The following is a 27,979-nucleotide window of genomic DNA, read 5'->3' on the forward strand; positions in this document are numbered from 1 at the left end:
CTTGATTGGATGTATTCCTAGGTTCTTTATTTTGGTGTGGCTATTGTAAATGGGACTGCATTCTTGATTTGGCTCTCAGCTTGAGTGTTATTGGTGTATAGAAATGCTACTACTTTTAGTATATTGATTTGGTATTCTGAAACTTTACTGAAGTTGCTTATCAGGTCTAGGAATCTTTTAGAAGAATCTTTAGAGTTTTCTCAGTATAGAATCATATTGTCAGCAAACAGAAGTAATTTGGCTTCCTCTTTTCCTATTTGGATGCCTTTTATTTCTTTCTCTTGCCTGATTGCCCTGGCTAGGATTCTTTGTGCCTTGTCTCTGGCACAAGACAAAGATGTCCACTCTCACTTCCACTAGTCACTTCTACTAGTGAGAGTGGACATCCTTGTCTTGTGCTAGTTTTCAGGGGAATGCTGCCAACTTTTGCCTGTTCGGTATAATGTTGGCTGTGGGTTTGCTATGGATAGCTATTATTGTTTTGAGTTATGTTCCTTCAATGTGTACTCTGTTAAGGGTTTTTATCATGAAGATAGATTAGATATGTTAGATTTTATAGAATGCCTTTTCTGCATCTATTGAGATGACCATATGTTTGTTGTATTTAATTCTGTTTCTGTGGTGAATCACATTTATTGATTTATGTATGTTGAACCATCCTTGAATTCCAGAAATAAAGTTCACTTGACCATGATGAATTATTTTTTTATATGGTGCTTTATACAGTTTGTTAATATTTTGTTGAAGATTTTTGCATCTATGTTCATCATGAATATTGGCTTACAGTTTTCTTTTTATGTTGTGTCTTTGCCAGGTTTTGGTATTAGTGTAATATTGGTTTTGTAGAAAGAGTTAGAGAAGAATGCCTCTCTAACTCCCTTTTGGAATAGTTCAGTAAGATTGACACAGCTCTTCTTTGTATGTCTCATAGAATTTGGCTATGAATCCAAATTCATCTAGTGTAGGTTTTATTATGTTTGGTTTTGTATTGGTAGGTATGTTTTTTTAATTACAGATTCAATTTTGTAACTCATTATTGGCCTGTACAGGATTTCAATTTCTTTCTGTTTAATCTTGGAAGGTTGTATATGTCCAGAAAATTATCGGTATCTTCTGAATTATTTAGTTTGTACAAATAATGATGGTCAGAGTAGTTTCTGAAGATCTTTTGCATTTCTGTAGAATCAGTTGTAATGTCACTTTTGTCACTTTTGATTTTGCTTATTATAATCTTTTCTATTAGTCTTGTTTGCAGTCTGTCAATCTTCTTTATCCTTTCAAAGAATCAACTTTTTTTTCATTGATTCTTTGTATGGTTTTTGTTCTTAATTTACTTCTGATATGATTTCAGTTATTTCTTTTTTTCTGCTAGGTCTGAGTTTGGTTTGTTCTTGTTTTCCTCATTCCTTTAGGTATGACATTAGGTTGTTAGTTTTAGATATTTTTAACTCCTTGGTGTAGAAATTTAGTACTATAAAATTTCCTCTTAACACTGCTTTTGCTGTATCCCAGAGATTGTAGTATGTTGTGTCTCTATTTCCATTTGTTTCAAAGATGGTTTAAAAAGTTTTGCCCTAAGTTTGCTATTGACCTCCAAATCAATAAGGAGCAAGTGGTTTACTTTTGATGTATTTTTCAGGTTCTAAGAGTTCCTGTTGGTATTGATTTTAATTTTTATTCCAGTGTCTTCTGAGAAGATGTGTAGTATGATTTTGAATTTTTTACTTTATTAAGACTTGCTTTATGACTGAGCACATAATCAACCTTAAGAGTATGTCCTTGTGTAGTTGAGAAGAATGTATATTCTGTGGTTGTCAGTGGGATATTGTGTAAGTGCCTATTAGCTCCACTTGGCCAAGTGTCCAGTTTTAGTCTTGAATTTATTTGTTAGTTTTGAGCCTCAGTGTTCTGTCTAAATGCTGTCAGTGGGATGCTGAAGTCCCCCACTATTATTGTGTAGCTATCTCTTTACATAGGTTTAATAGTAATTGTTTTATAAATCTAGGTGCTCCAATGTTGGGTGTATGTATAATTAGGACAGTTAAATCTTCTTGATGAATCGAATACTTCATCATTATCTAGTCCCCTTTTTGCCCTTTTTGTCTTTTTTGTTTCTGTTATTGGCAAACAGTCTGTTTTATCTGGTATAAAAATAGCAATCCCTGCTTTCTTTTTCATTTGCGTTATAGATCTTTGCTCATCCCTTTACTTTGAGCCTGCGAGTGTCATTAAATATGAGATGCATCTCTTGAAGACAGCAAAAGGTTGAGTTATTCTAATCCAATTTGCCCCTCTAACTCTTATAAGTGGAGCATATAGGCTGTTTACATTGAAGGTTAATATTGATATGTGGGATTTTGTACCTATACTGGTGTTTTTAGCTAGTTGCTTTGTAGTTTTTATTTTTATTTGCTTTATATGGTCTGTGGGCCTTGTACTTACATGCACTTTTGTAGGGGCAAGTATCATTCTTTTGTTGCTGTGTTTAGAACTTCTTTAAACATTTCTTAAAAGTCCAGGCTGGTGGTGACGAATTCCCTTAGTCTTTGCTGGTCTGGAAAAGACTTTATTTCTCCTTGTTTTTGAAACTTAGTTTTGTAGGAATTGAAATTGTTGGATGGAATTTTTTTCTTTAAAAATGCTAAAAAAGAGAACCTCAATCTCTTCCGGTTTGTAAGGTTTCTGCTAAGAAAACCACTGTCAATCTGAGGGAATTCCTTTTATAAGTAATTTGACCTTTTTCTCCAGCTGCCTTTAAATTTTTTTATTTCTTGTTGACTTTGGATAGTTTGATGACTATATGTTTTGGGGAGGTCATCTTGTATAGTTTCTCTGAGGAGTTCTCTGAATTTCTCGGGTCTGCATGTTGACTTCTCCAGCACAATTGGGGAAATTTTCCTGAATTAAATTCTTGAATATATTTTCCAAGTTGCCTACTTTTTCTTCTTCTCTCTCAGGAATGCCAATAAGTCGTAGGTTTTGCCATGTTACATAATCTAATGTTTCTCAAAAGCTTTGTTCAGTTTTCAAAGTTCTTTTAAAAAAATTTCAAGAGACCAGTTTTTTAGCTGTAAAAGCCTTTCTCTTTCTTTGTCCAGCCTATTGTTTAGACTTCCAAATACATTTTGAAATTCCAGTAGTGAATTTTTCAATTCCAAAAGTTCTTTTTGGCTCTTTTTTGTTTAGCCATGTCATCTTTCATATCCTGAATCTGTTTTTTTTTTTTTTTTTTTTTTTTTTTTCGGCTTGTCTCTTTGTTTTTGATTGCAGCTTTCTCCTGGGTCTCACTGAGTTACCTCGCCATTCATATATTTAACTCTCTATCAACCATTTCAGACATTGCAATCTGGTTAGGACCCATTGCTAAAGAGTATATACAGTCTTTTAGAGGTGACAAAACACTCCGGCTTTTTATGTTGCCAGAGTTCTTGCTATAGTTTCTTCTTATCTGAGGGAATTCTTGCTTCTTTTTTTGAATTTCCTATCAGTTGGATGGTGTTATGTTTTTATTCTTTTTTTTTTTTTCCCTTGAGGGTTTGACTGTAGTATATGTTGTGTATAATCGAATCACTTTGGTTTTGGGTGCTTTCAGAGAACTAAAGCTCGGAACGGGTTCCTTGGTTGCAGATAGGTTCTTTGCAGTGACATTCTCAGATCCTGCTTGTCCATGTAATTGTTTATTTGATTTGGTGGTGCAATTCATGCTGAAGTCCAGTAGATGGTGCTTAAGAGTAAGAGCTGGCGAGTGAGCTGATGCTCGGTCCATATACATGCCCTCATAGAGGTACCAGGAAGAGATGTTGATGCTAGCTAACCTAGTGGGGACTTGGAGAACTTTTCTGTCTAGCACTCTATGTCTAGCTAAAGGATTATACATGCACCAGTCAGCACTTTGTGTCTAGCTCAGGGTTTGTAAATACACCAATCAGTACTCTGTGTCTAGCTCAAGGTTTGTAAATACACCAATCAGTACTCTGTATCTAGCTAACCTAGTAGGGACTTGGAGAACTTTTCTTTCTAGCACTCTGTGTCTAGCTAAAGGATTGTAAAGGACCAATCAGCACTGTGTCAAAATGGACCAATCAGTTCTCTGTAAAATGGACCAATCGGGTCTCTGTAAAATAAACCAATCAGCTCTCTGTAAAATGGACGAATCAGCAGGACGTGGGTGGGGCCAGATAAGGGAATAAAAGCAGGCTGCCGGAGCCAGCCAGTGGAACCTGTCTGAGTTAGTCTGCTTGGGTTGTCTTCCATGCTGTGGAAGGTTTATTCTTTCATTCTTTGCAGTAAATGCTGCTGCTCACTCTTTGTGTCCATGTCGCTTTTATGAAGTGTAACACTCATGGGGAGGGTCTGCAGCTTCACTCCTGAAGCCAGCGAGACCAGGAGCCAGTGAGACCATGAACCTGCTGGGAAGAATGAACAACTCCAGATGTGTCACCTTTAAGAGCTGTGACACTCACCATGAAGGTCTGCAAGTTGGCTCCTGAAGTCAGTGAGACCACGAACCCACCAGAAGGAAGAAACTGTGGACACTTCCGAACATCAGAATGAACAACCTCCAGACACACCATCTTTAAGAACTGTAACACTCATCGTGAGGGTTCGCACCTCCACTCTTGAAGTCAGCGAGACCAGGAACCCACCAACTCCAGACACACCACCTTGTAATATGTGCCTTTCTTCCTGTTCACCTTCTGCTATGATTGTAAGTTTCCTGAGGCGTTCCCAGCCACGCAAAACTGTGAATCAATTAAACTTTTCTTCATAAATTACCTATTCTCAGGTAGTTCTTTATAGCAGTGTGAAAACAGACTAATACAGCAGAAAAAAAGAGTATTATCAGGACAGTGAAATATTGTGTGTTAATACAATGATTGATAATGTCATTATACATTTGTCAATACCCATAAAATGAGTAGGGTTCACTACCAACAGTGAACCCTAATGTAAACTATGCAAATATAGCCTAGGCAAATATGTAAACTATGACCTTTAAGTATTAATTTTGTGTCACTGTAGATTCATGGATTATAACAAATGATTCTTCTGCAGAATGTTGACAGTGGGGGAGTGTGTGCATGTGTGTGGTCAGGGGCCATATAGAAACTCCTGCTTTTCAGTTTAATTTTACTGTATGAAGCTGCTCTAAAAATAAGTCTATTAAAAAGATAGTAACACTGGCCTCTGTATGGAAGGAATGCACATGTTTATTGCCTATAGTCACAATAGGAAATATATGGAATCAAGGTCCATCAATGAATGAATGAATAAAGTGAATGCGGTGTGTATAATGAAATACCATGCAGCCAGAAAAAGGAATGCAATCCTGTCATTAGTAGCAACATGTATGGATATGGAGGATATTTGTTATATGAAAAAAGTCTATAAAAATTTTTAAAGACAATTTTGCAGATAGTTCTCAAAGACTATTAAAAAAAAAAAACAAAAACATTTTGAGGCCAGCATAGTGACCTACACCTGTTGTCTTAGCACTTTGGGAGGCTGAGGTGAGAAGATCATTTGGGTTCAGGAGTTTGAGGATATAGTGAGCTATGATTATGTTATGGTACTCTAGCCTGGGTGTCAGAGTAAGATTGTATTTCTAAAACAAAAAGCAGTGACGAAAAAACCCCTGCAAGATTTGCTGTATTTCTTTCTAACTTATTTTTGTTTATATAGCATTTTCTTGCATAATAGTAATGCTGTATAGTACTACTATTAAATAATAATATTATTAAATAGTAACAATATTCAATTTTTAATTCTAGAACTATTTGTTGTGTACCTATTATGGCCCCAAAACTCTTCTAGGCAATCAAAATACAATTATAAACTTGGAAGAGAAATTCTCTGTTTTCATGAAAGTTGAATTCTAATGAAAATGTAACACCCAGAAACACAAATCTATAAATAATATATGTGTATTTACTGATCAGGGTTTTAAAAAGTAGCAATAGTAAAGAGTGTAAGAACTAATACAAATTAAACATAAGCAGCTTAGTTCTTCTTAATGGAAATAAAGGAAGAAGTATATCCCCCATTTTCTTAGAGCATTTATTTTAGAAAACTGGTCATTTTAAGTTTTTTTTTTTTTTTGTATCTCTTTGAAATGTATGTAAATCTTTTTGAAAGCTAAATAGCCTCTTGACAGCTTTTAGACCCAGAGATATCTTTCCAAAGGACCCGGGAAATTTAATCAACAAAGATAACACCTTATCTCCTCTTTTCCTCCTGTTTCTATGTGAAGGCAAGAGACATAACATCAATGTGCGCCTTACTCCAAGTTGCAAAACTAATTCTTGTAACAAACATGTAAGAGGTTTATTTTTCTGTCAAATGAAAGTAATTAGTTAACACAGAGTCCCTCTACGAAGTGAATTTATGCTGAACTGTGTGTGACAAACAGTGCTGTCAAGTCCTCTTATTTGAGGACTAGCTATTGTTTATCTTAAGAATACATTTGTAATGGGTTGTGTATGCTTCTCTATATTAAAAAAGGAGACTTCTTTCTGTCTTCGCAGTCTCTTAGTGGATTGCCTGTGATTTGTGTCACATCCTGTTTTAATTCTTATTAAACAATAAAATTGTGTTATTTCTCTTCCACCTTTATGGTGGTGGAGAGACCTCTGGGCTGGAAGGAGATTTTGTTTTTAATTATATTTTCTCAACATGGAATAGAAAATTATGCAATAGGATGTGTTTGAGGATGTGGATTTAGAGAGAATGGCCTACAAATTCTTTCTAGGGAAACAATATTTCAGTAGAGATCTGAATATTAGAAAAGAACTAGCTATATAAAATATCTATGGAAAATAATCCTATTAGTGAGAATAGCAAACACGATAGTTGAGACAAAGATAAGCCTGGTTTATTTTAATAACAGAAAGTAGGCCAATATATATAAGGCTGAAGGAATGATAGGAAAAATGATAAACAAATAAGGTCAGAAAGATAAGTTGACATCATGTAGGTCTTGCTGTCATTAAGGAGATATTTTTTAAAAGATTCTGTGTATAATTATGTGCATCACCTAGCTCATGATTTCAAAAATATTGCTACTAGGTTTGCTTTGTACGGAATAGGCTATGAAAGAGAAAGAACTGTAGCAAGTAGGTAATTAGGAGTCTATTATAGTTGTCCAGGCAGGAAATAGGACTAGAATAAGAGTGGTGGAAGTTTTGAGAGATGATTGAATTTGGAATAAACTTTGGAGATAGACAACTCCATTTGGAAAAGAAGACTACGAAAAACAGAGAAATCAAGAATACCTCCTAGGTCCTTGTCCTCTGCAATTGTATGAATGGTGACACCATTATAGACAGTGGTAGGCTAGGGAAGGCTAATTTTAAGGGGGAAATCAAAAATTCCATTCAGCCATGTAAACCACGGGTCTGAATAATGTCATCTAGAATAGAGTATTGCTGATGATAAAAAGATGGATATAAGCTGTGCCCTGAGACACATAGACATTTAAAGAACTGAAAAATGGGGAGAAGCTAGGAAAGGAAAATGATGAGTCATTAGTACAGTAGGAAGTAAAACAAGACTGTGATTTTACATATGCCAAAAACTGATTTTGAGTTGAGAGGAAGTTGTCAACAGTGTCAGAGACGTGAGTTCAGGTGTGATAAGAACAGATACTTGAATTTTGTATTTAGAAAGGTAGTCATTGGTGACCTTGATAAGATCACTTTCAATGGAATGATGGGGAAGAAAATCTAAATTGAGTGGAATAAGGAGGTGAGGAAAAGAAGACTAAATTATAGGCAACTCTCTTGTTAGTTGATGGGAAGCATGACTACAAAAGAGAAAAGCTGTGCATTTTTAAAACAATAACCGGGACTGATTTTATATCAGAGTCTAAGACTCCAGCTATTTTAAAAGTAAAGTCTTTTTCATTGTTGTCAATATGTCCCCACCATCTCTTCAGATACATAGAGAAAAATGACAGAGACAACAGCAATAAATTCAGCATGAAAAATGACAATATACACTCCAAAGTATATGCGTCACCTTGCAAACTTAGGATTCTTAATACGAACACAATTTAGTTGGGTTGATTTATGCCACCTCCTATTTCTTTAAAAAAAGAATAATACCTATTTTATAAATGTTTAAAATCATGTTAAAATATTATATGAATTTTGTTTTTCTGTCAATCACATGCTAGGTCTTTTCAGAATTTTTTTTTTTTTAAAATCATGTAACCATAGGTTTAAGCAAAACTAAACAACTTTCCATCTCCCCTGATAAATTACTGTTTTTAAATTTTAATTTTCCTCTTTTGAATTCTATTTAATATTTTTAAAAAAATATTTTGGAACTTTTTTGAGTAGTTTATGATGCATACCTGGGTGACATGTTTTCTGAAGCTTCACATATGAAATTTATTCTTTTCCAAAGTAATAAGTTGGTTGGATATAAAGATCTTGGTACATGGCAGGCCCACTCACATTCTCTACTTGCTTTGTTTGCTGGGCTTTGTAAAAAACTGGTTGATATATATGTTTCTAAGAACCTTTTTTTCTTCTTTTGGAATTTTTAGAAATTTTTCTTTGCCATTAAAATACAAAAGTATATCCAATTTAATCCTATATTTGCCCTACGACATCTTGATTATTCTTTGTTTAAACTTTTCTCCCTTCTTTAAGTTTATTTTTTCCAGACAGGTCTCATTACATTTCTCAGGCTGTACTGGAATTCCTGGGGCTCAGCTGATCCTCCTGACTCTGCCTCTTGAGTTAAGTGCTTCTACAGATCTTGTAGATTTGCTTTTGTTTTGAAGATAAGATTTTTTTTTCTTCTGTTAAGGAGTCTTCAGTGTTTCTTCTATTTTCTTTTTTGTTCAGACCTAGTATGCATACTGTGCAATCCCAATGTTAGTTTTACAAATATTTTCTATTAAAATGATTTTCAAACTGCATATTACTTTTCTGCAGTGTTCTGGTATTTTTCCCTGGATTGTTTCTCAGTATTATAGGATTATTTCTTGACTTTCTCCTGCAAAATACAAATTTGATACTGTTGGCAATCTTATTCACACTCATGCATGCTTCTCAGTTCCCATGGTTTCTTACATCTTTTCCTTTACAAATCTAGCGTATGTGCCTCTCACTGGCAGACCCAAAGTCAGTATTGTAGGGAAAACATTAATTCCAAGATTTCTTCCCCACAGATAACAGGAGTTTTTGTGTATGTGTGTGTTTTTGCTGTTTGTTTTGATAATTCGTTTTCCTTGATATTATTTTAAAAGACACTACCTCAAGATGGTCTGTTTATTTTTATTTTTTTATCTTCAACTTCCTTAGCCACATTTAAAAATTCTAAGTTTGAAAAGATGCAGAAAGCAAGCCTCGTATAATTTATCCCTATGATCTACACGTGATTACTGTAGTTTTGTTTTGTTTTTTTACGTTTCAATAGGTTCTTAAGGTAATCTGCCCCCACCATCTCTTAAGATACGTAAATAGAGAAAAATGAGAGAGATAATAGCAACAAACTCAGCATGAAAAATAGCAATATATACTCCATCGTATATGTGTCATCTTGCAAACTTAGGATTCTTAGTATAAACACAATTTAGTGGGGCTGATTAATGCCACCTCCAATTTATTTAGAAAAAGGATAATACCTATTTTATAAATGTTTAAAATCATATTAAAAATTACTATATGAATTTTGCTTTTCTGTCAACCACATGCTAGTTTTCAAATTCCCTTGATGACTCTATGTCTAATACCCAAACCTATGTCAAGAAACACTAATTCTTTAATTGGAAAACTAGAAATAAGAGTGTATCTGGCCACAGTATCTCTATAAAATATATATTCTTATGTAAAATCACCTCATAAAGCAAATTATTTTATTATTTTTTATTTAGAGGCAGGATCTTTCTGTGTTGCCCAGGCTACAGTGTAGTAGTGTGATCATAGCTCAGGCAGCCTGAAACTCCTGGACTAAGTGATCCTTCTGCCTCAACCTCCCAAGTCAATAAAGCAACTTTTTGTCCAGAAACTAAAACCCTGGGAATAGGAGCAAAAGAGGAGGCCGCAGGGTTTGAATATATCTATACGTGTGTGAGTGTGTGTGTGTGTGTATATGCAGTGATTTTTTAGGCTATGATCTACCTAGTTAAATCAAGTAGGAGAAGACAGACTTAAGCCTAATTAATGAGGAATCCATCTGACAGAACCAAAACACAGTATCTCCCAGTAAAGAACATGTTCTTAGGTATACCCGGTGATAACTAGAAATTCTTGCTGGAAATAGGATTTAAACATCTAAGCAAAGTAAAGTTCTTGGCAATGAATAAAAGGCTCAATGATTAGAGCTGGGGGCAAAGGTCAGGGCTGCCATATCATTAAGAGTCACTCAATGAGGAATCTCAGATGCTGGGCTGTCTGTCACTGCAGCACCAATGGATGACTCACTGAAGTCTTCTTCACATAAGTCAAGAATTGTACCAAACAGTTTTGAAACAGCTTCATGATTGAGTCGTGGTTGGAAAATAAGCAGACAGTTATGTTGTTTTTAAATGTTAATGAAATACACGTCCCTGGAAAATACCCTTCTAAGCAGTTGATTACGGTACACTGAGAAAAGAATGACTGTTGAGGGTGCCAAAAGTATCAGCCCTAATGAACAGGTAGAATAAGTGACTTTCTACACTGGGTAATTTCAAGGGCCACAAAAGCCTCAACAAAACTTCATAGTATCCTTCAACATTACATTCATTTATCCATTCAACACAAGTTGATGATAATATATTTTTGTCTTGCCAAACTGCAGATCCCCAGAATGAAGATGGGGAAGATGGTGTTTCTATAAATTAAAAATGATAATAATCAAATAAAAAATACTTGAAATTCTTTTCAGTCATAGAAATGTTGAAATGTTTTTCTTTCCATCTTTATTAGCATAGTGGTTGAAATGTTGTGGATTCTCACTGAATATTTGTGTAACTTTCATGTAGGGTAAATATAAACACAGAAATCAGGCTAGTAGGAAAGTACCAAATGATGGTGTTCCTTAAGGCGGTGCATGAAGTTCATCGTGTCGGGTACACATGAGGACGAGAAAACTAAGTATGCGAAATACAAGACCTGTCTTCTTTACAATATGATTGTGGACCAGAAAATGATCAATACTAGGCCTCTCTGTAAACATTGTACAGCTCCCTCTCATTATTTTCCAGACTTCTTGTGTATACAAGAAACATCTTACTCCTCCTTCTGTCCTTTAAACTGGAAGAACTCCTTACATTGTCTATGGATGGATAAAACAAGAATCAGCCTAAACACAAACACTTTTTTCTGTCAATCAATATAGGTATTCAGACTAAATTTAAAAATGAAATTCTTTTTCATTCATTCCCCAGCATGTCTTGGCTGAGAAATGCAACTGGTATTATAAGTAAATGAGTCATGTTAGGAGAGGCCAGACATTTAACATCTACTCCCGGAAGCCTCCATATGCCCTGTTCAGATAATGAAATCCTCTAAAAATGCTATGATGTATTTCATCTATGAAACATTTTTGTCCAATTCATAAAACTCAGGATATGAGTCAAGGAAACCAGGAGAATGCAGTTTGAGATAATCTTAATGATTTAAATTCTGCGATGACTGATTAGGAATTCTGACCTTTTTTGATGTACCCTTTAAAATATCATTCAAAAATCTTCCTATAGATTGAACTTGATATTTATGCTCTTTATGAAGTAAAAGAAATAGAAGATAATTGTCTGATTTTTCTGACTCTTGTAAAAGGAGTAAAACAATGAGGGAAAAATTAATGTTGGAATGAGGGAAATTCATAACAACAAACACCAGCATCAAAAGTCTTGCAAGTTGCCTGTTCCAAAAAACACCACATTTCATAAGGCAAGAAGAGCCTCTGCCTCCATCCCATGCTTCAGAGCAGTGCTTCTCAAGCTTTAATGGGCATACTTACAGATCCACTTTAAATTCAGAGTCTGGTCCAGTAGGTCTGAGGCGAGCTTGAGCTTCTGCATTTCTTATGAAATCTTAGGGGACTGTTTCTTAAGCTCAGCACCACTAGCATTTTGGACCAACTGATTCTCTGTTTCTGGGATGGTTCTTGTGTACTGTAGATTTTTTAGCAGCATTTCTAGATTCTACCTACTGGATGCTACTAACAATCTCCTGAGCAGTTGTGACAATTAAAACCCCCTCCAGATAAGGTCAGATGTCTTCTAGAGGACAAAATTACCCCCACTTGGGAACTACTGTTTTAGGAGATGCTGATGCTGCTGGTTCTAAGGAGAGAGATCTTTAGAGGGCTCCACCTGGTATCTCCATATTTAATTCACTTTTCCACAGAGTAAGAATTCTCTGGGTTATGAGAAGGATACATCCTGAGCCTATGCTTCCCAACTTGATGATGCTCTGGGTAATTAAAACTTGGGGATTCCCTGCTAACATGATCTTGACTTCCTTCCAAAATTCATGGTGCTCTGTCTACTGGATCGGTTTCCCCAAGGAGTGCGTATGTCACTGGGCATATATGTGACCCTCGGCTTTCAGCAGGGTTGGCCAAGGAGAGATGTTCTGAAAATGGGTGGACAGAGCTCAGGCATGTGTGCTGGGATGTCCACATGGATGCAGTTCTATCGCAGCACATGAATAATTGTAATGGAGAAGAAAAGTCTATGGGGAGTCACAGAGTGGAGCTGAGGCCATGTCCGTCCCATACTGCCATTTTTTTTTGGTGAAGAAACTTAAAAGTCTGAAAATTTTAATTTCAAGTTTGACTTTCTAGGTCATTGTGAAGGCATACTTATCAAAATAGGATGATACAGCATACTTAATTGAATGATTTTGGGGGCTTGATTTATTATTTTAAAATGAATCACATATGTGCCTCCATTTAACTCTTGCCTTGAGAGGCCATAAATGCTAAGGGCTGGTTTAGTTTCAGGGTTGGTGGAGAATTCTAAATGTTTGATATCACAATAAGGTCCTGATGATGGGGAATAAGAGAGACTCTTTTTTTTTTTTTTTTTTCAGAGAAAATTCAGTTGCTTAACCTAAAAAACATGTTGGGGATTATAAAACGTAGCATAAAACATAAAGCTTAACCTGGAACACAGTTTCTCATGAGTCTATTTTACTCAAAAACCATTTTCATTGTGCTGCGTCAGGCATTGGCAAGTTTTGCTGTAAAGTGTCAAATAGTAAATATTTTAGGCTTGGCAGGCTAAACAACTCTGATGGAACTACTCGATGCTGTTGTAGCTAGAAAGCAGACATAGATAATACATAAAGGGATGTTTGTGGCTGTCTTTTAATAAAACATATATTTTTTTAAAAACTGCCTGCATTTTTCTAATCCTTGTGTTATATTCCCCCTCAAGACAAAGGGACTTTAAGGTAACATGTTAGTGTGACACAATATTAACTGTTAAAATCAATCTATACACTATGTAGAAGATACAGATCAAAATACATGAGCCAGGATTTTTGTATTTTTGCCCACTTAGTCTCAGAATCTTGACTGTAATAGTATTCTATTTAGATATGATCATCTTTCTGTAATGATTCATAAGATGCTTTTGTAACATGACACTGATAAAGACATACATACATACCATGCCACATACATGCATAAACAAATAAAACTGACTGAAGGCACACTCTGAAATAAAATTATATATAGTCAGGCGTGGTGGCTCACACCTACAATCCCAGCACTCTGGGAGGCTGAGGCAGGCAGATCACCTGAGGTCAGGAGTTCGAGACGAGTCTGGCCAACATGGTGAAACCCTGTCTCTACTAAAAATACAAAAATTAGCTGGGCGTGGTGGCAGGTACCTGTAATCCCAGCTACTCGGGAGGCTGAGGCAGGAGAATCACTTGAACCCGGGAGGCAGAGGTTGCACTGAGCTGAGATCAGGCCATTGCACTTTAGCTTGGACAACAAGAGCAAGACTCCATCTCAAAAAAAAAAAAAAAATCATATATAATGAATATTGAGTTACCTTAAATTTGACATAAATTTGTCAATACTTCTTTATTTGGAATTGGCATAAATCTTTAAAATGAGATTCTAAAGGAATGTATTTTTTTTTGTTTTTTTCTGAATTATTTATCAATTTGTGTTTTCCAAGTTTTCTTGATAAAGGTCTATGTATTGAACTTTTCTTAACTCACTTCACTGTATGTCAGGCTGTCATTCTCTACTAGAGATACCTTGGGGATAGAGGAGGCCAAGTTCCAGACAACTGGAATAAAGGGAAAATTACAATAAAGTTAGCCAAAGCATTTTTGGTTTCTGAATGTATATGAAAACTATGTTTATGCTATATGGTAGTCTGTTAAGCATGCAATATCATCATGTCTAAAAATTAATGTATATACCTTAATTAAAATATTTTGTTGCTAAAAAATTCCTACAAACATGTGACCCTTAACCCAGTCATAATTTTTTTTTCTGGTAAAGGGTATTGACTTGACGGTGACGGCTGCTGACTGATCAGGGTGGTGCTTGCTGAAGGCTGGGGTAGCTGAGACAATTTCTTAAGGCAACAGTGACATTTTCTGTATTAATTCCTCCTTTCAGAAAATACTTCTCCAGAGCATGGGATAATATTTGATAGCATTTTCCCTATGATAGAACTTCTTTCAAAATTGGAGCCAATCCTCTCAAATTCTACTGCAGCTTTATCAGCTAAGTTTATATAATATTCTCAATCTTTTATTGTTACTTTAACAATGTTCACAACATCACCAGGAGTAGATATCATCTCAAGAAACCACTTTCTTGGGTTGTTCATAAGAAATAACTTCTCTTTCATTCAGGTTCTGCATGAGATTGTAGCAATTTAGCCACATATTCAGGCTCTACTTCTAGTTCTAGTTCTCTTGCTATTTCCACTATATCTACAGAAACTTCTTCCACTGACACTTGAGCCTCTCAAACTATTTAGGAAGGTTGGAATTAACTGCTTTCAAACTCCTGTTAATGTTGATATTTTGACTATCTCTCACGAATCATGAATGTTCTTAATGGTATCTAGAATGTTGGATATTTTCCAGAGGGTTTTCAGTTACTTAGTTCAGATACATCAGAGGAAGATCAGACTATTTAATTTAAATTAATTTAATTTAATCTTCTATTTTTGACAGCTATATCCTTATGGAATATATTCCTTAAATAATAAGACTAGAAAGTTGAAGTGACTCCTTGATCTATGGGCTGCAAATGGATGTTGTGTTAGCAGGCACGGAAAAAAAGGTTAATCTCGGCCGGGCGCGGTGGCTCAAGCCTGTAATCCCAGCACTTTGGGAGGCCGAGACGGGCGGATCACGAGGTCAGGAGATCGAGACCATCCTGGCTAACACAGTGAAACCCCGTCTCTACTAAAAATACAAAAACTTAGCCGGGCGAGGTGGCAGGCGCCTGTAGTCCCAGCTACTCGGGAGGCTGAGGCAGGAGAATGGCGTGAACCCAGGAGGCGGAGCTTGCAGTGAGCTGAGATCCGGCCACTGCACTCCAGCCTGGGTGACAGAGCGAGACTCCATCTCAAAAAAAAAAAAAAAAAAAAGGTTAATCTCCTTGTACCATCAGAGCTCTTGGGTGAGTAGGTACATTGTCAATGAACACTAATGTTCAGAATGAAATCTTTCTTTCTAAGCAGTTGGTTTCAACAGTGGGCTTAAAATATCCAGTAGACTATACTGCAAAACAGATATGCTGTCATCCAAGCTTTGCTGTTCAATTTGTAGAAGTCAAGCAGAGTATATTTAGTATCATTCTCAGGGGTCCTAGGATTCTTGGAATGGTAAATAATGGTACATGAGCATTGTATTAAACTTAAAGTCATCAGCTGCATTATCCCCTAACCAGAGGTCAGTCTTTCCTTTGAAGCTCTGAAGACAGGCATTGAGTTGTTCTCTCTAGCTATGAAAATCTGAGATGGCATTTTTTTTTCCCATATAATGTTGATTTGTCTCATTGAAAATCTCTTGTTTAGCCACCTTCATCAATCATCTTAGCCAGATCTTCTGGATAACTTGCTTCAACTTCTACATCAGCACTTGCTGTTTCACCTTGCAATTTTTTGTTACGGAGATGTATTTCTTTTCTTATACCTCATAAACCCACTTCTACAAGCTTCGCACTTTTCTTCTGAAGCTTCCTCACTTCTCTCAGATTTCAAAGCATAAGGAGAGTTACAGCCTTACTTTGGATTAGGCTTTAGTTTAAAGGAATGTTGTGGTTGATTTAATCTTCTATTCAGTTCACTAAAACTTTCTCTATGTAAGCAAGGAGACCATTACACTTTCTTATCATTATTTGTGTTCACTAGAGTAGCAATTTTAATTTTTTTCCATAACTTTTGTTTGCATTCGCAACTTACCTCTTTCTAACAACAGGCTTAGCTTTCAGGCTGTCTGAGCTTTCAATGTCCCTTCACTACACTTAATCACTTCTAGCTTTTGATTTTAAATGAGACACTTGAAACTCTTACTTGAACAATTAGAGTCCACTGTAGAGTTATTACTTGGCCTAATTTCAATATCGTTGTGTCTCAGGGAAGGAACATTCTGTAAAGAGAGATACAGAGAATGGCTGGTTGGTGGAGCAGTCAGAACACACAAAGCATTTATAGATTATAGATTAAGTTTGACATCTTATATAGGTGCAGTTTGTGGCATTGCAAATTAATTAAGGTAGTAAAATCAAAGATCACTGGTCACAGATCATCATAACAGATACAATAGTGAAAAAAATTAAAGCATTGTGAGAATTATCAGAATGTGATAAATAGGAAGTGTGCATATGCTGTTAGAAAAATGGCACTAGGAGACTTTCTCAAGGAAGTATTACCACAAACTTTCAGTATGTTAAAACCCCAGTATCTATGAAGTGCAATAAAGTGAAGTGCAATAAAATGACGTATCTCTGTATTCGACTATTCATTAATTCTTTTTTTTTTTTTTTTTTTTTTTTTTTGAGACGGAGTCTCGCTCTGCTGCCCAGGCTGGAGTGCAGTGGCCGGATCTCAGCTCACTGCAAGCTCCGCCTCCCGGGTTCACACCATTCTCCTGCCTCAGCCTCCCCAGTAGCTGGGACTACAGGCGCCCGCCACCTCGCCCCGCTAGTTTTTTTTTTTTGTATTTTTTAGTAGAGACGGGGTTTCACCGTGTCAGCCAGGATGGTCTCGATCTCCTGACCTCGTGATCTGCCCGCCTCGGCCTCCCAAAGTGCTGGGATTACAGGCTTGAGCCACCGCGCCCGGCCCTCGACTATTCATTAAATCTTGAACAGAGTTTCCACCTTTGCTCATATGACCTTTTTAAGGTTTATGTAAGCTTTGATCCTTTATCAATCATGTTTTATAATATATATCAGTTCCCTTTAATTTGTTCTACTAACTGTCTGTCAACTTAATTACTTGAGAAGCTGTATTTACTGGGTTTACTTACTACATCTGTTATCTCTGTAACTGAACGCTTCATTCTCTGTAGGATTAATTTTCTGGGTTTTGTACCTAAGTTAGGACTGTTCTTTGGTTCAGTGGGAACAGGAAGGGTACTATAATCTCCTATTATTTAAGGAGAGTAACTTATTAATTGCAATATGAGTTAAAACTGGTTCTCCTATTGGGAAAAATATAGAAGTGATCCAATTTCTGAAGCAAAATCATTATATACCTTTCTTGGCAGCTGCAGCTCACCATCACGTGGGCTATCAAAGCTGTTATTTAATAGTATATAGTAGTATAAGAAGAATTACCTTTTTATTTTTCATTTTGCAGCCAATCTATATTTCTTAATAATTCTTGAATGAGGGCCTAAAGATGTTGCATTTCTCATTGTAGAATATCTGTCTAACAGAGTGTCTTTTTGGTTCAAGATATCTGTATGCAACCATATGACATAACCTATTCAGAGAGAACCTCCCAACACCCTTGAAAAAAGGAATTAAAAATTGAAAATGAATACTATATTCTCATTTTCTGTCTTGCACTTGTAATCTACATCAGGCTCTGGTAGGGGAGAGAGGCAGGCTGATGAAACATTTGCAAGGCAGTGAAAATGTGTTCAGGCTAATAGATTCAAAACTACATCTGCAAGGCCAAAAGGAAATATATTATACAGAGTACACCAAGAAAACTGCTCCAATGATAGAAAACCAAGGTTCCCTGCTTATTTCTACCTAAAACACCTTTAAGGTCTTAATTCTTCTTTTTTTGCAGCTAACACATTTCCAAAACTCTGCAATTATCACACATGAGTAAAGCAGTGAAAATGTGCTATGCTTTCTACAGAAATTCTCAGGCTATCCTTGATAATAATAATGGTGATGGACAGGAGTTTTATTTCTGGAAGCACAGTCACCAAATTATCAGATTTCAGGGCCAAAAAGAACATTTTGTTGGATGTAATATTTATAAATCATTCCTCTCTAGAATACTGGAAGTTGTGGCTTTTAGCAAAGAAATACATCAAATGTAGTTTAATATTGATTTTTTTCCCTTCAGAAATGCATTCCAACCAAGAGGACCCCAAAGCTTAGTACATCTACATGTAATTTTATGCAGGCTACAGTTACACTTTTCTCCTTATTTTATTGAGAAATGTTTGTGACAGTTCATTCAATTTATTCTCCTAAATTTGACTTGCTTTTCATAGGAGAGCATCATGAGGACTGTGGCCTCAGATTTTTTGGGAATATCAGAGTGTGTGTTTTGGAAAGAAGTGAATGATCCCCTGAGTGAATGCAACACTCTCCACAGGTCCCCTGTGAAGCTTCCTCCCTCAAGATGTGTCTAATATATCGGTTACCATACTTTCTAATGTGAGGCTCCATCACTCCAACAATAAATGATTGGACTATCGACAAAAAGATAACCCTCTGATAGGCTATGCAACTGTCTTATTGGATTTTGTCTTAAAATACAAAGGAAGAAATTAAACTAGTGACGAAATATTAAATCTAAAATGTATAGATGTCATAAGAAAATGGAAGGTACAAATAAGCATGAACCTTAAGGTAGAATGAACTTTATATCAACTACTTTCCATAAAACTTTTCACATGGTGTTCATAGACAAACAAAATGATTGCATCATAACACAAATATGGAAAATGCTGGGTTAAATTACATTGAATTTTTCCTTCAAACTTCAAGCCTTCTCAGAATTTTTAAAGTAAAAATGTGAATTATGAATCTTAATAGAGAATAATAGTCAAAACGTTGCCTGTAGATTTCAAGTTATGTTGTATATCAGCTTGTTAACATATCATAAAATACTAGATTAACATGAATACAGTGTACACAATGCTGAAATATTGAAAAGAATATGAAGGAGAAAGAGACAGACAGAGATAAAGAAAATTCTTTTTAAAAAATGGAGAGGCACTGAATCACCCACAATTGGAGAAAAGATAGAATTGGCTGAAATAGAGAGCAGTGGACACAGGTTTCAGGAAGATGACAAGTTACCACATCACTACACGATTGTTTGCTTAAAAGATCTTGAATGCTGCTGAATTTTACTTCAGTTTTATACAGATGTGCTCTGAAATTCTGAACTTTCTTTTATTCTATTATCATTATTAGAACAGCCATTATTTGAGTATGTTAGATCAACATGAAATAATTCATCTATTTCAAAATTTCATCTAAGAACGGACTTTGTTCCCTAATCGGGTGGACATTTTAATGGAGATATTTAAGTGAATGCAAAGGGTATGGATAAAAAATTCCAAGCTTGATTGTTGCCTCCTGCCTTTCCTTGAACCAATAGTGGAGAAGTGGGAGCCTCCTAGACAGCAGTACCATGGAAAGTTGGTGCTTTTCTACACCAAGTAGAGTAATAAAGTTGGGAATAGACAGACCATGGTATGGGAGTAGTAGTTGTGACTACCAAACTAGGGCCTTCCATTCGGCTTAGCTTGATGGAAGAGAATAGTAATTATCTTATCATTGTCATTCTCTCCTTCTTCTTTCTTTCTTTCTTTTTTTTTTTTTTTTTTTTTGAAACGAAGTCTCCTCTGTCACCTAGGCTGGAGTACAATGGCACAATCTCAGCCCACTGCAACCTGCGCCTCCTGGGTTCGGGTGATTCTCCTGCCTCAGCCTCTTGAGTAGCTGGAATTACAGGCGCGTGCCATCATGCATGGCTAATTTTTGAATTTTTAGTGTAGATGGGATTTCACCATGTTAGTCATACTGGTCTCGAACTTCTGACCCCGTGATCTACCTGCTTCGGCCTCCCAAAGTGCTGAGATCACAGGCGTGAGCTACCATGCCCGGCCTCTCCTTCTTCTTTCTAAGAGAACTCTCACCACCACCACCACCACCATCACACAAAATTATCGGAGGTAGCAATTTGTCCAATTAAAAAGTACTGTTTACCAGCTTTTTTTGCAAATGTATGTGGGTAATATGACATTAGCACAAGTAGGAAGTGGGGGTTCTTAGGAAACTCTCTTTGTCCTTCCCTTTTCTTTTATTTCCTGACTCTTGCCTGGAATGTGATTATGGAGGCTTAAGTGCCTTCAACCATTTTTGGGAGTGGAAGGCCAAGACTTGTACAAATCAGATCTCTCATGTTTAAAAAGCTGCTAAACCAAAGCCAGAATCCACCCACCTTCATATTTCTGATTGCAAAGAGAGAAGACTCTTATATGAAGACTTCTCTCTTTATATTGTCAGATGTTTTTAGTTGAGTATTTTGAGGCCTCTGTTTATAGATGCCTACCCTCATTCCTAACTGGTATGGAGGAGGATAGCTTGGTCTCACTAGGTATCAAAGAATGGCAAAGACTAGGGACATAATGTGTTATCTCAGGCTGCTCCAACGTTATGGCCCCCAGGCTTCCATGTGTCTAACCATTACTGGTTTCTTATTGACTCCTAATTAGAGAACCCGGCACTTAGGGGCTATCAGGTTACCTAGGCACAGGTAACATTTTACAATATGTAGCTGTAAATCCATGATGCACTCAATTGAAACACAGTCTTTTCACTTGGGTCCTAATTCCTGCATTAAAGTCAATTGCCATCAACTTGTTTTATATTTAAGGGTACAGGATACTACTAATCGAAGATATAACTTTATAATAAAAAGGAAAACATTTTATGAAGTGACACTTGTTTTCCAGACGAGTACAAGAAAATAAGTTCCATGCCAATACTGGGTAGATCCTGAACATGTTAAGTTCCATGCAACTTAATATAACTAACACAGAGAGCAGAAACTATGATTTCTTGTCCTTACACCACATTTGAAGGATTGTTGGTATTAAAACAAATAATGTTTTTATTTTTATGTTCTATCATGTGATGACTGTAGAAAAATTTTTAGTGTGTGTATATATATACACATACTATATATATATATTTTATATATAATATATATATATAAATGTTCTTTAGAAACCCAACATACCTTTATACAGAAGGAATTAAGGGATGGAAATAAGTCTTCTGAGAACAGATAATGGTAGAAGGTTTAAGAAGGTTTGGATATAACTAGAGAATAAAGATTGGATAAGTATATTATAACTCTTAGTCCTATAAGTTATTTCTATAGTTACAACTAGCTTTCAATTAATATAAGTATTGATATATGTATTTTGCAACTAGTATGTTACAAAAACTTGAGTTTTGTATACAATCATGAAAGCCAGTGATTTTTGTCACTATTGTCACTTCAGGATTTATTAAGAGAGAGAAACTTTTCCTCTGACATTGGATAAAAACACTGAAAAACAGGACGCCTTTATCTTTTCTTGTCACTCATAACTAATAAAAAATTAAATTTCAATTTAACAAATAATCAGTTAGTTATATTCTTGATTATAAAATTAGAGTACATTATTTATTATCTGATTCTCATTCAAAGGAAAGACCACTGAGCCAGACTTCCCAACTAGGCCTGGCCTTAGTTTATGAATTCCTTTGCTCCCGAGCTTTCTGCTTTTGGAGTATAGAGAAGAAAGCAGGAAAGCCAGGCAGCACGTCTTCACCATCTGCCTTGTCTTTGCGTTCTTTGGGGTTTGCTGTTCATTAAGGTAGAAACGTTTTTACATGGGAACATTCTTGTTTTCTATGGAGGATTCTGGGTGGGACCCTCTGATTTTGACACCCAAACTCACTCTGCTTCAACAGGCTGCTCCTACTCTCCCATCAGACTCTGATTTCTGTCTTTCTACTCCTCTTAGACTCTCACTGCTAGATCGTCCTATATTCTCTAGGATACCTCTATTAGACAAATTCCCAAAGTGGTCGTGCAATATGCTGACCTGTGGTTCTATATTTGCTCCCCAAGTTTCACATCACTGGACAAACTACTGGAGGAGTTTGCAATTACATTCTTTAGAAGAAGCACTTAACTTTTTGGTACCTTCTACTGAGAGCCATTGCCATCCTCCACCTTTAGAATCCTCACACTAGTGTATTATGGGGATTGAAACAGATCAGGAGATATGCAAAAATGTTAACAGTTGTTATTTCTTAGTCCTGGTTATATGGAAGCTTACATTTTCTTTCTCTGTATTTTCCAAATTATCTACGATGTGGCACACTGTACATTTAAACCAACAATATATTTAAAGTAATAACGAAGAAAAACTATAATGCATGTGACAATTAACTCAATGTTTTACATTGATAATAAATAAGATTTTGAAGAACCTTCTAAGAAGTGAAAGGAAATCAGCCAATGAACTTAGACAAATCAAAAAAATCTGTTTGAGGAAGGATTTTAGGGAAATATGTGCTCAAAAGCCCAGCGATAAGAAAGGAGACAAATCACTTCCAAATCCGTAGAAGCTTATATTGAAATAAGTAAGAAGCCAACAGTTCAGACATATTTACATAGAATATTATCTGGCATGAGAATCAGGCTTAATAACTATATTTTCAATGAATCACTGAGAAGAATCATTACTTATTTGGTTCAATATGAGAAAGAAAGAAAAGGGAATCAAGACATTCTTTATGAAATCATAACAGGTATCTTGTGATGTGAATGTCTATAGCAGGGCCAATGAATACACATTTGCATGTTAAAACACGCAGACACATGTACATACACCTATACAAAACAATTTCTATAGGCTAGGGTTATTAAAGAAATATTTTCCTTCACCAAAGATAATGATGTGTGTGTACGTACACAGGAGGATAGCTTGGCCTCACTAGGTATCAAAGAATGGCAAAGACTAGGGACATAATGTGTTATCTCAGGATGCATTTGTTAGTTAAGTTGAAATTTAGTTTTTTATTAGTTATGAGTGACAAGAAAAGATAAGGGGGTCCTGTCTTCCTTTCAGTGTTTTTATCCAATGGGCAGAGGAAAAGTTTCTTTCTCTTAATAAATCCTGAAGTGACAATGGTGACAAAAATCAATGGCTTTCATGATCATATGCAAAACTCAAAACTCAAAAGTAAGTTATTTTTAATATACATGGTAGGAAAAAGTCAAAAGGTAAAATTACAAAATATATTTTCATTTATAAAGCCTATTTTATTTGTAAAATATTTTATTTATAAATTGATGCATATGTGATTATGAATTTATTGATTTCACATCTATGCACACTTTTACTTTCAATTATACTAGTAAATATATATACATAGAGAATGAAAGACATATATTCATATATAAAATAAGTATACATATATTGTCATATATGATATTCAGAATATATATAGAGATACATAATCAGGACATACATAGAAATATATAAGCTTCATATGTATATACACACATATACATATTACACATTTATCCTAATAAAAATTATATAAGATAAGGTAACATAATTTCAGTGATAAATAAAAGTCAATCAGCACAGAGTGAGTTGGTTAAAGTTTAAAAAATATAGAGAGTTCACATCTGTCAAGGAGAATTATTGAGAATACCATTGGAATATAAACCTCAAAAACAGCCTATGAAGACATATGTAAAGTAGATGAGAAGAGTGGAAAGAATGAGAGGTTTTATGCTGTATCTTCCTGCGTTAAATTCTGTACATGCCACAGACCAGTGTTGGCAGGTTATTGATTTTACCTCCTTCCTTAAAGTTGATACTGGTATTGTCCTGATCCTCCCAGGCTACGGAAGAGTGAAAAGCCATCTGATACTTGGTATCTTTAACTTTTAATTCTGGCTTCTCGGGAAACATGTTCTGATCAATTGAGGTAAATCTGAAAGATCAGTATGCTTCATCAGTCAGGACATTTAATTTGCAAATAAACAGGAAACAATGGTAAAGAAAATCAAAGGGGGATGAATTCATCAACTCCCCCATCTGTTGTCCCTTGGATGCTGTTTTGTTTTGTTTTACTTTCTCTGTCATGGTAGGTATCTTTAGTTTGTGTACAATTTCCAGAGCCTATGTTTTTAGTAAATTGTGATTAAATTTTGATACCAAGAACATTCCTGTATAATGTAACTCCATGCAATTTTTTTTCTATGCATTTACAGACCATATTGAGGGACTGAGGAAATATATGGAGGTTCTGTTTTTCAGTTTTAATTTGTAAAGAGATTCTTTAGGGCTAATCATAGCACTATACTGCAAAGATGACCTGCAGTGAAGATCTTTCTATAAAAGATTTAAAATGCACTCATGGTGTTGGCTTCCTCTTTAAATTGCTGCTAATATTATTTTCCTTATTTCAGACTATTTCTCAGACATGCTCATTTTACTTTCAAATAGTTTCACATCAGTCTTCTGATTGTTATCACAACAATCTGTGAGCTTTGTAGGACTGGCATAGTCCTTGCTTAATACATGTGAAAAATAAAGTGCAGAGATCTTAAGGTGATTTTTTCATGGTTTACAGTGACAATAAACCAGATATTCTTATCCCAAGTCCTATAGTATTTTTGTTTGACTGAAAGCATCAAAGTGATGCAGTGGGACATCACCCTCTTCCTACTCTCAGTTGTTAGATAATTAAATTTGTTAAGAATCAGGTCTTTGTTGAAAATCATCTGGAGAATTTATCTCCTATAATGACAAAACAATCACAGAATATAGCCATCTCGTCTTCAAGGAAGCATTGAACACAGATTTGAGATTCAAAACACAGTATAGCAAATTCCATAAAACCCAACTCTTTTTTAAAGAGTTTATTTGAAATCCACATTAAACTGAGAAATTATTCAAGGATCCCAGTGAAATAAAAAAAAAAATGTTGAAAATTAGTATAAAGATGTCTTCAAGTTTAAAAGTGTTGTCCAAAGAAGCTTGAAACCTCTTCGTAATTTTTCTCTTCTGCCTATTTTAGTTACAGCAGCTCCTGAAACTTTCTTTCCTGGGTGTGAAATTTAATTGATCTGTATACTAATGCTACTTTTATTGTTGTTGTTGTTGTTATTATTATTATTAGACAGGGTCTCACCTTGTCACCCAGGCTAGATTACAGTGGTACAATGGGACTCACTGCAGCTTCAGCCTATAAGGATAGAGTCATCCTTCCACCTTTACCTCCCAAGTAGCTGGGACGACAGGCACACACCACGATGCCTGGTTAACTTTTTTATTTTTATTTTTGACATGGACAGAATCTCACTAGGTTACCAAGGCTGCATTTGAACTTTTGGCCTGAAGTAATCCTCCCACCTCAGTCTCCCAAAGTGTTGGGATTACAGGCATGAGACACCACACCCAGCCTTCTACTTTAATTATTAAAAATAATTTAGTTATCTGATTCTATCCCAAGCTCCCGCTTTGTTCCTGATTCTAATGTTCTTTTACTTTATAGAAATAGCAAAGCTAATATAAACATAAAAGTTAACTCTATTAATCTTAACTTTCCAGCAAAAAATGTTTTCAAAATTAAAGTGAGAACTAGTTTCCTTCAATATACCATGTGTTATAGTTAAATTATCTTTGCATCCATATAATATCTGTCTTCTTGCTGAAAGCATACATATTTAGTTGTACAAATAGCTAATAAAATAGAGTTGGAACAATAGTGGGAGGAAATCTCTATGTAGTTTTGGAGTAGCTGAGTGTCCTTATCAATTGACTTAAGCACAAGAATAATTTTAAAAGCACTACTAACTTTCTAATGGAACCATACAGGGACTTCTTTTGTGATATGAAGAATCCCTTCCATACGTAAAAGTTTATTCCCTAATTAAAATATGCAATTTGTGTAAGCAACTTTCGTTAAGCACATTTATACATTATAGATATGACCTTATCTTTGTAATAGCTATCAAATAAATAAGTAAATGCTTCTCTGTAGTAAGTTTAATTTTATCCATCCTGGCCCAAGTGCAAAGGTGCACACTTGCCAAAGAATAGCTTTATACAATGTGTCAGACAGGTAAACTCTAGGGAAATAACAATTTGGACAGATCAGCCTGGCATGAGATATCAGTATAAAGGCCTCTTTTTCAAAATTTGAAATTACTAAACTGAAAATGCAACTGGATTTCAATTATAGGCTGTAGCCTTTAGAGAGGTATTATTCTGTTGTGGGTTTTTTATTTTTTTTTTCCTTTCCATTTATATACAGGAAACAATCACTTTCAGCGTCATCAACATGAAATATGAATGACAGTGATGTGTGAATACTGAGACAGGCTCACCAAAGACAGTTACAATAGAGTTATGAAGAAGGGGCACAATTTGGGAGATGAGATGAAGTTAAAAGTGACAAGTTAAGGCAAAAGATAGATGGATAGAATTTCTTTTTAAAGGACTCTGAGGTTTACAATTTAAGAAGAGGCGACAAGGCCTTAGCGAAAGATGAGTAGCTCAGTCATGCTACTATAAAGCAATAAATGCAAATATATCATTAATGTGAGGCCTTTATTTATATAAACTTAAAAATAATAACAATAACCAAACAGTAATAAATAGCAGGTAATATAAAAATTAGAAAAATAAAAGCATATATTTTCTTCTATTGTGTTTTTATTGTTCTGTACAAATGGAATTCTTGATCCTTTAAAAAATTTGTTCTTTGTAGAATTGTGTGGAACAAATAGGATACTGATAGTTTCTAGCAAAGGATTTGACTCTATTATGAAATTGAAATATAGCTTCAAAAGGCATGGAGCTGGACAGGTATAGACATGGGGAAAATCATGAAATGGCTTCATTCTGTCTAGGAAAAGCTTATCACAGAAAAATTGAAAATCTCAACCTCTCTCTCTTTTTCTCACCACTCTCCCTTTTTCCTTGAACATGAAGCTGCATAGAGCAAATGTCAGTCTTCTGTGTCAAAAAGACAGGCAACGATTGGATGGTGAAATATACAGTGTGAAGCACAGCCCAGGAAAATGAAACTATCACATTTTATAGCTGAAAGATACATCAAAGATTATTTAATCCACTACTACAGCTTAAGATGAGAAAACTATGGCCTGGGAACTAGATGTGAGACATTCTATTTTACCAGTGATAAATGACCAAAGCATATGTGGTGTATTAGTCCGTTTCACACTGCTGATAAAGACATACATGAGACTGGGCATTTACAAAAGAAAGAGGTTTGATGGACTTACATTTCCACATGGCTGGGGAGTCTTCACAATCACAGCGGAAGGGGAAAGGCAGGTCTCACACAGCAGCAGACAAGAGAAGAGAGCTTGTGCAGGGAAACTCCCCTTTTTAAAACCATCAGATCTCGCGAAAATTACTTACTATCACAAGAAGAGTGCAGGAAAGACCAGCCCCCATAATTCAATCACTTCCCACCAGGTTCCTCGTATGTCACATGGGAATTGTGGTAGTTACAATTCAAGATGAGATTTGGGTGGGGACACAGCCAAACCATATCATTCCACCCCGGCCCCTCCAAATCTCATGTGTTCACATTTCAAAACCAATCATGCCTTCCCAACAGTCCTCCAAAGTCTTAACTCATTTGAGCATTAACTCAAAAGTCCACAGTCCAATGTCTTACCTGAAACAAAGCAAGTCCCTTCTGCCTATGAGCCTATAAAATAAAAAGGAAGTTAGTTACTTCC

At 35.6% G+C, this 27,979-nt stretch overlaps 1 long non-coding RNA gene across 2 annotated transcripts in view; it reads left to right on the plus strand.

Annotated features, from left to right (window-relative positions):
* LOC105471585 (uncharacterized) overlaps positions 1–26,852 on the plus strand; it is a 344,478-nt gene extending 317,626 nt beyond the window's left edge. Inside the window, exon 6 of one of the 2 annotated variants that reach the window (XR_011610660.1) lies at positions 26,521–26,852. This is a non-coding gene — a long non-coding RNA (uncharacterized lncRNA). The remainder of the gene's footprint in view (positions 1–26,520) is intronic. The other variant, XR_011610661.1, reaches the window with a different exon arrangement.
* The last annotated feature ends 1,127 nt before the right edge of the window (positions 26,853–27,979 follow it).

Source organism: Macaca nemestrina, chromosome 12, assembly GCF_043159975.1.
Source record: "Macaca nemestrina isolate mMacNem1 chromosome 12, mMacNem.hap1, whole genome shotgun sequence".
Taxonomy (NCBI): Eukaryota; Metazoa; Chordata; class Mammalia; order Primates; family Cercopithecidae; genus Macaca; species Macaca nemestrina.